The 13493-nt window shown below is 38.1% G+C and overlaps 1 long non-coding RNA gene across 2 annotated transcripts in view; it reads left to right on the top strand.

Annotated features, from left to right (window-relative positions):
* Nucleotides 1-2938: 2938 nt before the first annotated feature.
* LOC120093567 (uncharacterized) overlaps nt 2939-13493 on the top strand; it is a 193688-nt gene continuing 183133 nt past the window's right edge. For both annotated transcript variants that reach the window (XR_005486885.2, XR_005486884.2), the window contains exon 1: nt 2939-3058. This is a non-coding gene — a long non-coding RNA (uncharacterized LOC120093567). The remainder of the gene's footprint in view (nt 3059-13493) is intronic.

Here is a 13493-nt window from a genome sequence, read left to right as displayed (position 1 = left end):
TAAACTAATTTCAGTGGTAAATTTCTGGCAAAAGATCAATTCCTATAGGCAGAAGAGTACTGGCTTGTGAGAAGCATACCTAGTCACTATGATTGGGTAATTAGATTTAATGGTTTATGTGGTGCAGTTCTAATAAACTTTTATTATACTGAAAATAAAGTAGATCCAAAATAGAAACTCTCAAGGAAGTGATTGGTATACCCATTTACTTAGAAATGTTTATTAATCGGTACCAGAGTACATCGTGACAAACTAAGAAAACATAGACACAGGAAGTCGTGCTGTACACGCCTCCATTTGGTCTGACCCCAATTACAATTTTGAAATGACCATTGCAAATTATTCTTGAATGAGATAATTGATTCCTATAAACGTGATTAATGCTTGTGTTTGACAGGATTAGTGACTGCACTGAGGGTCATTTGGATGTTATGTGAATATTTTATTATTGAGCTGTATCCCTTCCCTTTAAAAGTCTAATGTCTTGTGCTACCTAAGGGCCCTACGTGAGCTACTTTAAAGATCACAGTTTTCACTGAAGCAGTGGCAAAGTGGTTCACAAATTAAAGCAGAGAATAAATTGTAGAACAGCACATACAAAAGTAGAGAAACAATATCACAGATATGCAGAAGTAAATTTGTAGTATCAGACCAAAGGTATAATGATAATAATAGGATTGGGGGATGGAATAGTGAATGCTAGGAAGGAATTATGAACAAATGCTCCCAGATAGAAGCCATGTCTTACACTGGACCTGCTATAATACTGATTATCTGATTAGAGCTCAGTAATGTGAAAAGGTTGAAAATTCATAAGTCTTGAGCCAAACCATCCTCGGCTATTTTTAACCCCCTTATCCTTTTACTTCTCATCTGTCTTTGACCTGTTATCCTTGGGACTATACAGCAAATGTTTGAGATTATATACACAGGCCTCGAGTCACACAAATCCGTAAGATCTGAATAATGTCAGGTAATATTTGAGACCTTTAACAGGGATCTCTCTACCTAGCTGGTGACCTGAGGTTTCTACCAATATATTTAAAAAGTAAGGTCCAGAGACAGGCTCAAAGTAGGATGCAGCTCTAGGGGAGGCCCCAAGACCTGACACCATTACTGAAGCTATGGGACAGTCACAAAAAGGGACCTACCATGGCTGCCCTCCAAAAGACCAAAAAATAAAGGAAAAAGTCATATATGAATATGAACCCAACCAATGAACAGAAGCTACTGACCCCTTGATCGAATTAGGGAAAAACTGGATGAAGCTGAGGAAGAGGGTAACCCTGTAGGAGGACCAGCGGCCTCAACTAACTTGGACCCCTGAGATCTCTCAGACACTGGATCACCAACCAGGCAGCACACACCAGCTGAGATGAGGCTCCTGACACATATGCAGCAGAGGACTCCCAAGTCTGGGGTCAGCCAGAGAAGATGCATAACCCTCAAGAGACTGGAGGCCCCAGAAGTTTAGAAGTTTGGTGGGGTGGGTGGGGTAGGGATACTCTTGTGAAGATGGGTTTGCAAAGAGCGTGGGGGCGGGAGAGGTATGGGATATGGAACACTCGGTGAATGGACCAGGAATAAAATCTGGAGTGTGAAATAAATTTAAATAAATATTTTTTAAAAGATAACAAAAATATAAAAAAAGAAAAGTGCTTTGATCTGTGATGCTTTAATTGTTTAAAATACAAAAACAAATTTTCACAGAACTTTCCACCAAAAATGTATCTGTATCTACAAGAAAATGCAGGGACAGGGCATGGAGCAGAGACTGAAGGAACGAACAGACAATATTTGTCCTAACATGAGACCCATCCCATGGGCAAGCAACAATACCTAACACTACTAATTATATCCTGTTATTCTTGCAAATAGGAGTATAGGAGTATAGCATGGCTGCCCTTTGAGAGGCTCTACACAGCAGCTGACTCAGATAGATGCAGAGACCCACAACCAAACACTGGATGGAGCTTGGGGACTCTTATGGAAGATTTCGGGGTAGGATTGCTGGCCCTGAAGGGAAAAGGAACTCCACAGGAAGTCCAGGAGAGTCAACTAACCTGAACCCCTGGGGCTCTCAGAGTCCGAACCACAATCACAGGTTGGAACTAGCCCCACCTCCTTCACCCACTAACCCCTTACCTCTACTCCCTTGTAGCACAAATGTAGCAGATGTATAGGTTGGTTTTCATGTAGGTCCTGAACAACTGGGAGAGGTATTATCCTGAAAGCTGTTGTCTGTCTGTAGCGTATGTTCTTCTACTTTGGCTGTCTTGTCTGGCCTCAGTGGGAGAGTATATGCCTAGCCAGAAAGAGACTTGATGTGCAATGTGCCAGGGTTTGGGGATACCCACAGAAGGTCTCCACCTTGTCAGAGAAGAAGGAGAGGGAGAATGAGGGAAATAATTGTGAAAATGGGTGTCTGTAAGGGGGCAATGAGTGGGACGTAAAGTGAATATATATATATATACACACACACACACACATATATATATATATATAAATTGACATACAGTGTAAGTCAAATAAAACACACTGTGTATCTAGATAGAAGTTAACTAGACTTTTAATGTTCTTTGAATTTCTCTAGGTTGAATTTAGAGAACTGAAATAAGTCCACTGCAATATCATGTCAAGAAGAAATAAAACATCTTAATTTCACCCAAGGTAAGAAGCTGCTTATAGATTCCAGATGACAGTAGAAGAATTGCAAAATCATTTTCCAAGATGCCTACTATATATATTATTTATATATTACCTATTTATCCAGGCATGGCACTTATACTATCAATAGATCAGGCCAAGTGAGTTCAGATGCTAAGATTCCTGCATCTCAAATGATAGTCTGTTCCTCTCCTTACAAAACTGAGTTACTGCCACTGACTACACTTCCCATAATCCTCAGATTTCATTCCACTCAGCTAGCTCATTTTTTTCTCCCTCCTTAGAATCTGACAGGCCAGGGAGAAACCTGATTTCAAAGGGATGCTTAGATTCTGTACTGATGCCATCTAGAAATGTAAATGCTCAAAGTCACACTGCTAAGTGGAGAAAGGTAAGACGATTTATTATAGGTTTTTATAGTTTTTTAAGCGTTTGAAGAAACAGTGTCTTATTTTCAACTGTCTTTGTCACTTAATTTTTGTTTCATCTCTGCAAATCAAACTGCAAAAAGAAACCCGTTTGGCAATATTACTGATATGTGTGTTTGAAATGTGACATTAATATGATTACAAAGAATTCTCAGAGAAATCTCCCTTCAGATCTCCAAGGTCTCTGAATGCAGCAAAGTGAATTGGAAAATAAGCTTTGCACAAATGAATGACCTAATAGACAAAAAAATTCCCCAAACCCATTAAGTTGCTATTTTTCCTAATATATGTGCCATTGTATTAACAGAATGACAAATGATTTTAAGTTATTGAAGGGCTTACTATCTTCATAATGAACACAGGCAAGTACATATTAATAATTGATTCTCAAATAATTTCCTGTTAGAAAGCATTTGTTTCACACTTTGCCAAAAGGAACTTAATACTTAAACTAAAAATACATTAAGAAAATCTGAAATAATTGCAACATGTGCATTCAAAGACTGTACTCAGCGGCCTCTGCCTGTGATTGATCTAAAATCAGTGTATGGATATATGTCATGTATGAAGTTTACACAGTTGCAAATTATCAAACCATTTTTTTTCTTTAGCGATGAACATGGTTTCTCTGAAAAACAATCAAATACATGCAACATATATTTTAGCTAAAAGCTTGCATAATTGAAATAAAAGAGGATTTGATCTATTGATTTACAAATTAAATGCAAAAGACTCACTATAAATATAGAGAACAGCACTCTGAAATTGCATGACTGTATACCATGCAGTCATTTTCTCCTCTGTCCCTTCTCTCAAAGCATGGAGAAAGAAGAAATGCATGAACTATAACCCAGCAAGAGAGAAACCATGAACACCACAAAGACAGCCTGAGGTGGTCAATACCATGCCACCTCTCCAACCAAGCAGAAAACTCAGATTTATATTTAACCTCCTTCTCATGCTTTTACCCTGACTCTGACATTGTACACAATTAGATAGCCTTACACTACCTGGATTAATTATAACTATTTCTTAATCAAGATGTAGCGCTTCCAACTTCTAATGGGAGAATATTGTCTTTATGAAGTATCATGCACCTGGAGAGAGAACAGAGTGGTGTGCTTAATGGTCTGTTCTGATTTAGTTTCAGTGTGCTACATATACAACTGTGTCACTCTAGGCAGAGTTTCAATATTTTTTTTCTGCTTAAACTGTAGCAATGCCTTCAATACCAGGTTCTAGCAACATACATTTCTCAGTTCCTTCATATATTCATTCTTACTTCAACAACGATTAATGATAAATTACTAATATCTAATGCCTAGTGTTTTTCTTAGAAATTTTGTTAAATATGTCACACTAAGGCATTGAGTGTCAGGAGTTAGGTAGTTGGAGGAGGAAATTATGATAGCCCAACTTAAGTTGCATTCCACTCCTTTCCAGGAAAAGTTGAGCCAAACCCATGATTTGGTGTTCAGTACCCACTTTCTAAACCTTTTATGCTTCGGTCTTTGTTATGTCCCAATATGTTTACATTTCCTCTCTCCTTTCTCTAATCGTATTGAAGAAAGTTATCCACAATCTTTACCACCAACATAGGTCTTGTGTTTGTAACTTTGCCCTACTATTTACTCTTAGATAATGTTATTTTCTGGATAATTACCTTTTATTGAATGCCTTCCTATTTCACCCAGGGATTTCATCCCCAACCAATCTAAGTAGTTTAAATTACCTTTGGGCACAGCAGAGAAGGAAACAAAAGTGATTTGTCAATAAGTATATTTCATGAGAACCTTAATGAGAAAGACACAAGTAATTAATTGTAAAACATGGCATGTAATCATCATTACTGGACAGAATAGTTAAAGAGTAAGTTTGCTACTAGGAGGGTTTCTTATCCCAAATATTTCACCACCAATTTTCCAAAAGGTCTTTATTCACTTTTTGAATACCTCTAGCCTGTGTCTGAATTCTTTAAGAGCATCCAAATTTACTCCTAATGTCAGGCTCTTGTTGCTGTATTCATGGAGCATGTCACTAGAGTAGCAATCAATTTGCACTGAAGTAGGACCAAACTTTATTTGAAACAAAGGAACAGCTGTGTTAATGTTGCTCCTGTATCAGGAATGAATGGCTCCAACCTACTCTCTTCTTCCTGTTCTCTTGCTTTCTTTGTCTTTCAATTCCAGGCCATCTTTGCTCTTGAATTTAATCCTGACTTGGCTGTGATACTAAGTGAGAATCCTTGAAAAGTTATAGACTCACTAAAGGTCTAGTCATAATTAGCATGTGTTATTCTTCTACTTTCTGCAAATTCCTAGCTTCAAAAAGCTGATATTTTTTCTGCTCTGAACTGCTATTGGCAGAGGCTAGAGAATTGCTCAACAGGCAGAATGACACAGGGATGAAGGATCTTCTCTGGTCCATAGGCAGACTTGCCTGACTTGGCTCATAGGTGAATCATTTACCACTTTTGTGTTAGACAATAAGATGTATGTATGTATGTAGACAATAAGGTGGTGATTCATTTTTGTCATTTTGTCCCTAAGTAGAGTCACCAAAGAAGAGGAATATCAAGTGAGAGTTTGTCTCCATTACATTGGCCTGCAGACATGTCTGTGGAACATTCTTTTGATCAATGATTGAATGGGGAGCCAAAGACTCCTTGGATGGATTTGAACCTTGGATGTATGAGAAGCACACTGATCAAGCCTTCTTGGTTTTTATCTCCAAGTTTTCTGCTTGACTTTCTAGTTTGGCTTGCTTGACTCAATAATGGAGTTTTCACATGAGGCATTATAGTACCCAGGACAGCAAAAACAAAGATATGACATTGAAATAGATACTGGCCCACATAAGCTTCATATAAAAAGGAATATTCTTTATATAAAATATTTTCATGGCAATGTTAACAGTATCTTATGACAATTGGAAAAATGAAGGAAAGTTAACCATAGTCAATTGTGATGTTGACATATCAAGATGCCTAAATACCCTTCATATCTTTTGAATATATATATATATATATATACACACACACATATATATACATACAGAGAGAGAGAGAGAGAGAGAGAGAGAGAGAGAGAGAGAGAGAAAAGGTTTCGTTCTGTATTCCACCTTGACCTAAAACTCATTTATTCCTCTTTCTTTGACTTAGGACTCACACCAGTGCTACTACCCAACATAGCCTCCACTTCAGGTATCATTTGCTTTGAGCATTAGCAGGTCTGGTTAATTCCAACCACCTTATGGGATGTCCATATAGGGTAAACTGTTGTAAAAATATAAAAAAAATAAAAGGGTATCTTTTATCCCCACTAGGTCCGGTACCCCAGTGCCCCAAGATATCTGCTAGATATCTTGCCAGAAGCACACAACCCAACTCCATGGTGGACCAGACCAGCCGTCCCACACTCCCTTACACTTAAATCGCTACATGAAAGAACACACCACACAATAAATTTGGCCCAATTGATAAGATATAATTGCCCACCTAAACATACAATTCCCTGTACACATCAATCCCTTAAGAACATTTATAACTACCTGTAAAGTTACAGCGTGGAATCTTAATATCAGCCTCCATATTGTCTCCACCAACATTCTCCTCCTCCTCTTCCTTCAAACTTTTCTCCTGCCCATCCTTCCTTCTTGTCCAATGACAGGACTAATTCTATCTTGTACCTGCCTCACCTGTGACATCATCCCACAGTAAACAGCCACATTCCTTGCCTGGCTAGTTAGAAGAATGCAGCTGGACCTGACATTCTCTATTCTCTTCCACCTTTAAATAGTCAGCTTGATTCAGTTGCCTGAGAACTCACAGAATTCAGAAAGGATACCAAGCTCTTGTTTTTGAAGGCATTCTGGGTTTCTACCCTTCACTGCCCTTGGTTCAGAGAAAGAATAAGAAGGACCATATTTCCTCTTTCAAAGGCATTCTGCACATCTTGTGTGTGATCTCCAGAATATGGCCAATATTGCTGCCTATGAATCAACATCAATGTTATCTGTTTCCAGTTTTAGGAGATTGTTTGGTTTAATGTCTATATTGAAACAAAACAAAACAAAAGAATATATTTCAACAGCTTTTGTTTTCAACTCTGAGGAGAAAATTAAAGAACAGTGTAAATCCCAGTTACCATTCTTTACCAACCAGATCATAACCTCATCACCATGGGTATGAGTTAACATTACTCAGGTAATACTAAATACATAAAAAATTAAACGGTTTGACACAGGTGGCTGATTAAGAGATTTTCAAATCCCTTTGAAAGGACAACGTTGCTGAGAATGACTAAAGATGCTAACACAGTTGAAGGGAGCAGAAATCTAATATGGAATGGTGAGGAGCTGTAATAATTTTAGGTAAAAGAAAAAGTGGGAAAGTATAAAGTTTCTATATTGGTAGGCTTCTTGTCCATTCTTGGGTTCTAACTATAGATATGTTCCTTTGAACAGCGTCTTACACATAGACTATAGAAAATCTGCCAGACAGATCATAACAGCTGCTAGAGAAGACTTGCCAGAAAAAGAGTCAACAAATACTATTTGAGAAAAGATATACCTATCCATTTGTCTTCAGGATAACCTAGTATGCATGGAGAGGTGTGTACCACCTCTGTTAAAATCCAGATATGAGATCAAAATTTTCTGAAGGGAAACTGAAGGCAGTTCTGATACTAAGATCTTGTTCTCCAATTGGTTCTTGATTTGTCAGAAAAAAAAAACAAAAACGGAGGCCATTTGCTGGGTGGAAGGTACAGGTAGGACTTCGGGTCCCAGGAAGAAAAGGGAGTTGCAAGGAAGGAGGGAGGAGTTTCCATATTGGAGAGAGAACATAGCAATCATGTGAGGTGTTGGGAGGAGCTGAGGCCTAAGGCCACTAACTACTACAGGCAGGTGGCCAAAGAAGCTTGACAGAGGCTAAGTCGGACTAGCCACTAAGTTTAGGGTAGGTGGAGAGATGGAGATAATAAATTGGCAAGAGCACACTTTTCCAGGCGGGAGATATCTGTGCCTAGCAATTGATCCAAGTAGGCAAGTTGTAAAAAGCCTGTGTGTGTGTGTGTGTGTGTGTGTGTGTGTGTGTGTGTGTGTGTGTGTGTGTGTGTGTCCTTTATCCAAGGATTCAAGGGAAGCTGGGAAGGAGTTTGTAATGTGGTCACCTCAGAGCTAAAGGTGGGTAGAGCAAAAGGGAAGCCAGGTAGGGGTTGATAGCTTGGCTGGTCTCAGAGCAAAGGGTGGTAACGACAAAACTACATGCAACAGTTTTCACCTGTGGGAAAGTAACAGTTAACAAGCAAAAATGAACTACCAGAGCATCATAGACTCTTTAATAGAAATTCTTTAAAACACAAAATTTGGGTTGGTACAGAAGAAAGATATTTTTTAATACCACAGATGTGAGACTACTTGAAATACTGCCTATGACTTGTTAGTTTAGTACATTCTTTTCTCAATAGTCTTTTATTACTCAAGTGATCCAAGTGCTCAAAAGAGTGTATGCCCTTGAGTGTGGGTGAATTAAAGGCCTTTTATACTAGGCAATAGCTGAGAACAACAAGAAAATGGAAACCAACTTTTATATCCTAGGCATAGTCAGTCTGTCACCCATATACACTTTCACTGGAAAAGCTCCATGTATATCCATGAATACCTCATCTCTTCAGTGTCTACAAAGAAGGATACTGAAAACTTCCATTGTGGCTTCTAAGATTCTCCATGTCGAAGAATCAACTAAGGTTAGAATCCACAAAAGATTCTGCAGTGAAAACTACTTTTCATGGTCAAATTGAGCTATAGCGAAGGATACTGACGACTACTCTGTTCAGGCAGTAAGAGGGAGAAATTTCCTCTACATGAGGTTAACGATAGAAGCTTCTGAGGAAAAAGCAAGTAAATTTGCTCCGCGAAACCAAGAGATAAACAGAGATAAGGAAACAGTCTACAAATGCAAAAATTTTGGTACTTTGTTCACATACCAGACTGCCATTAAGCTTCATATCAAGGTGATTTCTCTCAGATAGCAATGTAAGGGGAAGGGAGACACTGAGAACAAAGATGCAGGAGTACAGACTTAAAGGAACAGAGTCAAAACCTTAACATAAGGTTCTCATGGAAGGCAAAGAAACATCACTCATTGTGTAAAGTTGCCCATAGTCAGACACTACCATCATCAGCACAAACCAACCAAGAGAAGCCTTCACCTTCCCCAGCAAATTGATTTCCCAACATGTTTACAAAACATAAGTTTTGATATCAAAAAGGATAAGGGAATACTTTATGTTGATTTCACTGCCCAGTATTTTGATGAAAGAAGATCTATGGTATGTGATTTTTGAACTACAAACTTTGATTTCTCGGGTTTACATTTATAGATTAACTTTTTTCTTCATTTTCAATCACCTTTAGTAATGTCAATATTTTTCAAGAGCTCCTTTTCATGTGTTACATTAAAACACATACAAGTAAATAGGTTATTCTTTCTTTCCAGAGAAATATGGCAAATGCTTTAATGTGAAGAGAATGGCAAAAATATGATATTAAATATAACTTAAATAAAGATCTATATAAAACATGAGAGAGAGAGAGAGAGAGAGAGAGAGAGAGAGAGAGAGAGAGAGAGCACAGTTACTCATCTTAACGATCAGGAGAGTCCTACATTAATTCCAGCTAGAATTTACATAACCTACGGTCTTTACATGCATCACAACCTTCTAGACATATAAAATGAAGAGATTGTGTTAGAACGGTCCAGTATCTCTTCCAGATGTGAACATGTAAGGTCACTTAGAGTTGGGAATAACCTAATACTACAACTAAAGTTTATAACTGAAAGATTAATCTTGTTCACTACTGTACTATTCCTCAGTCCATTTTGAAATCCCTGTTAAGAGCATTTCATTTAAGAATGATATACAAACATGAATAAATATGAGCTGGTTTCAAGCTAAAAATGATACTTTAAACTCTTATGCCGTATGGGTAGGCACATTTACAAGTTACAATTAACAGACCTGGTGACATGGATCAGTGGTTAAAGATAATGGCTATGAAAGAGTACTGATCTCAGTCTAAATCCTCAGGACCAGCAAAAAGCCAGTAGCAGCAAACATCCCTCCCACACCAGCAGTTTAGGGGGTAGAGATGGGACAGCAGGGGCTGGTTGGATCTCAGCCTCAAATTAGGTTCAGCGGAAGGCCCTGGATCAAAGAAATGAATCTGAGAGTGATAACGGCACTTGGCAATTCCCTTTGCCCCAAATTCTGCACATAGAACACATACACATATAGTTCATATACACATGTACAAAGGCAAAAGAACTAAGTAAAAAAATAAATTAAAAAGGTCGTAATGGAAAAAGAATTCTTTGAAAGCAAGGACTTTATCATTTTCCTAGTATGCCACAGGCAGTAATTGGTTTAGAGGTATATATTATATTAAGAAGCTGTCAAATAACTACTAATTGAATAAATCAAGGCATACAATTCATGGTAGTGAAAAAGATGTTTGAGAAATAAAACCTAGCTCCATGTTGCCATGTGCCACCCCATCTAAGCTAATAGGGACACATTTAGAACAAACCAGGGCAGCCCTTGCAGCAGACTGTAGACAAGACCCAGACAGCATTCAGGTATCTGGACCCCCTGGCCCTTCAGCCATTCTTGGTACCAAAAGAATGCAGGCATTTAATGTCAGTGCTGGCCAGTAACTAATGCATTTTCTTTACCATTAGCCTCTTACTGCCCATTTCAAAGCCTCACTACTCTGAGCGGCAATTTTGAATCTGGCATATATACCTGTTAGTATCTTTTCTGTTCTAAGTCCATTGACCATTTTCACTGTGCTCCAGGTGGAGCATGTGTAGTGTTTAAGAAAGATATTTTAATGCAGACTCAAAACAAGAGGGTTAAGAGAAAGTCAGACCCTTATATGGAAGGGCAAGACACACCTGAGAGCATAGGTGTAGGCCCCTAGAGAAAGTTGCAGAAAGCAAGACAGGATTGACTCCCTGAATGAGGGCATGACTCACTGTTGATGGTTGTTTTGTTTCATTACTATTGTGGCTTCACAATTTTCAAATACAGAATTTTGGTGGGGCCTGAGATTATGTCTTTGGAAGGTTGCTAAGAAAGCTAAATGAGATTACCAGATAGTACTGGACAGGTTCAGGATAAGGTTGTAATTTTGTGCATTTGTTTCAGCAACACCTTGGCACTAACCATGATGTAATTATACATCAGTCAATGTCGGCTGGCAATTGGTTATAAATTTGGGACTAGCAGGAAAATATAAAATAAAGATATGAATCTGGGGAATTATCAGCATATTGTTCTTATTTTATTTCAATTTTTAGCATTCCATAGTCACTATTAAAATAAAATATTGGGACTAGAGAGTTATCCCAGTGGTTAAGAGCACTTGTTGCTTTTACAGAGGACGTAGTTTCCTCTGCAACACTTACACAGTGCCTCCTGTCATTGTAACACCACTTCCAGGTGATTATATATCTTCTGATATTTGCTGGCACTCAATACACATGGTGCACACACATGCATGAAAGTAAAAATCCATACATATAAAAATAGCCAAGTATAAAAAAAATAAAACAAGCGTGGTAATTTTTTTTAAAAATCACAATAAAACATTGGTTAAACATCTTGATATAAATATGCATATGCATGTATGCACATATGCATATATATATGCATAGATGTTTCTATTTTGCTCTGCTGTATTAATTACTTTTATCCTGCTGTGCTCAACTACTATAACTAACAGAAACCCATGGAAGAAAGAGTTTATTTTGGATTATGACTTTAGAGGGATGACACTCGCAGGGTGGGGAGGCATACCAGCAGACCGCAGGCAATGTTGACAAGAATCAGGAAGCTGAGAGATCATATCCTTAACCACAAGAAGAAAGTACACAGAGTAATCTATGAGGGCAAGGCCATGAATTCTCAAAGGCAACCCATATTAATGTATTTACTCCAGCAAGACTGTATCACGTCCAGAAACTGCCGTGCACTGGGAACTAAGTGTTCACATATTTGAGTCTTTAGAGGACGTTTTATTACAACCACCAGAGCTGGAGATTAAGATAACTGAGCGTCTCAGAAATGCTGAGCAAATAATGCACCTTAAAACTCCATTCTCTATCATCGTTATATATTTTAAAGTAATGCTTGATATCTTAAATTTTTTCAGCACACCTCACATGAAGGAATGAAGAAGTAGGTGTATCCAAGAGAAACATATTAAATTGTTCTCGCTTCCTTCCATTGTTCTCAATGAATATCAGCAGACGCTGAGTCTCTTATTAGAATGAGCAAACAACTTTCCGTGGAGCATACATTTTCATGGGCAAACAGCTGACGGTTTTGCTCAGTCTCCCAACATATACTAGAGTTTCATGTTTCTAGGTATAACATCTGTTGGTTTGATAAAGACAAATTCTGGGGTACTGTATTCAAATTACCTATGAAAGAGCTCGATGATTTTTGTCAGATGGGCGAGATGAACAAGACAATGTCTTAGCATTAGACGGTGTATTAGTTACAGTGTGTTCCGTGCTGCTTGCGTGCGAAGGATGTCAATAGCATGGCGCATTATTGCCTTGCATCTGGATACACAATAATAGAATCAATGGCAGTCTATCAGAAGTTAGGGACTATCAGAGCCCCTCCCTCAGGTGTTCTCCAGCGATGGTACATTCCTTTTATTGTTCTTAAATATTTATTCACTTATCTATTAATTTATCTATATGTCACTTGAGTTTGGATGCATATGCTTATGTATCATGTGGTGGACAAAAGTGGACTTTGGGCATCCCTCGGTATCACTATCCACTTTATCGTTCAAAAGGATCTTTCCCAGCTCCATCGTTGCTATTTATTTGAGTGGAAATTGGTAAGTCTCAAGGACCCTCTTGGCTCTCCCACAGAGCTGGGTTTAGAAGCACAAGGAAGATACCCAGCTTACACTGGTACATGGATATGTATTGCTCTTCTTACAGTTATACAGCAAATATACTTCCTTGGGCTATCTGTCCAGTGCTGGTACATTATAATGATTCAAATAGCTATAATTCATGGCATTGTATATATTAAAACATGCGAACAAGGAATTCTCATTTCTTCACAGTAGCTATGTATCATACACACCAATGTGTTTTTACTTATATATAGTTATACTACAACATTGGCTACTTGTTTTGCTGTTTACTTTTGGTTATAAATATTTTTTTTCTAATTTTCCTTAGCATTTAATAGGAAGTAATGAGAAGCCATACATGATGCCATGTAAACTGACAAGCTTTGGAGGATCACCTGAAATTCAAGCCACTATGTCAGAATGTTTGACTGTTATTTATACATGCCTATATTTCCT

This window comes from Rattus norvegicus, chromosome 7 (genome assembly GCF_036323735.1).
Source record: "Rattus norvegicus strain BN/NHsdMcwi chromosome 7, GRCr8, whole genome shotgun sequence".
Classification (NCBI taxonomy): domain Eukaryota; kingdom Metazoa; phylum Chordata; class Mammalia; order Rodentia; family Muridae; genus Rattus; species Rattus norvegicus.
The sequence above is the reverse complement of the archived record's forward strand: the minus strand, read 5'-3'. Positions and strand labels throughout refer to the sequence as shown.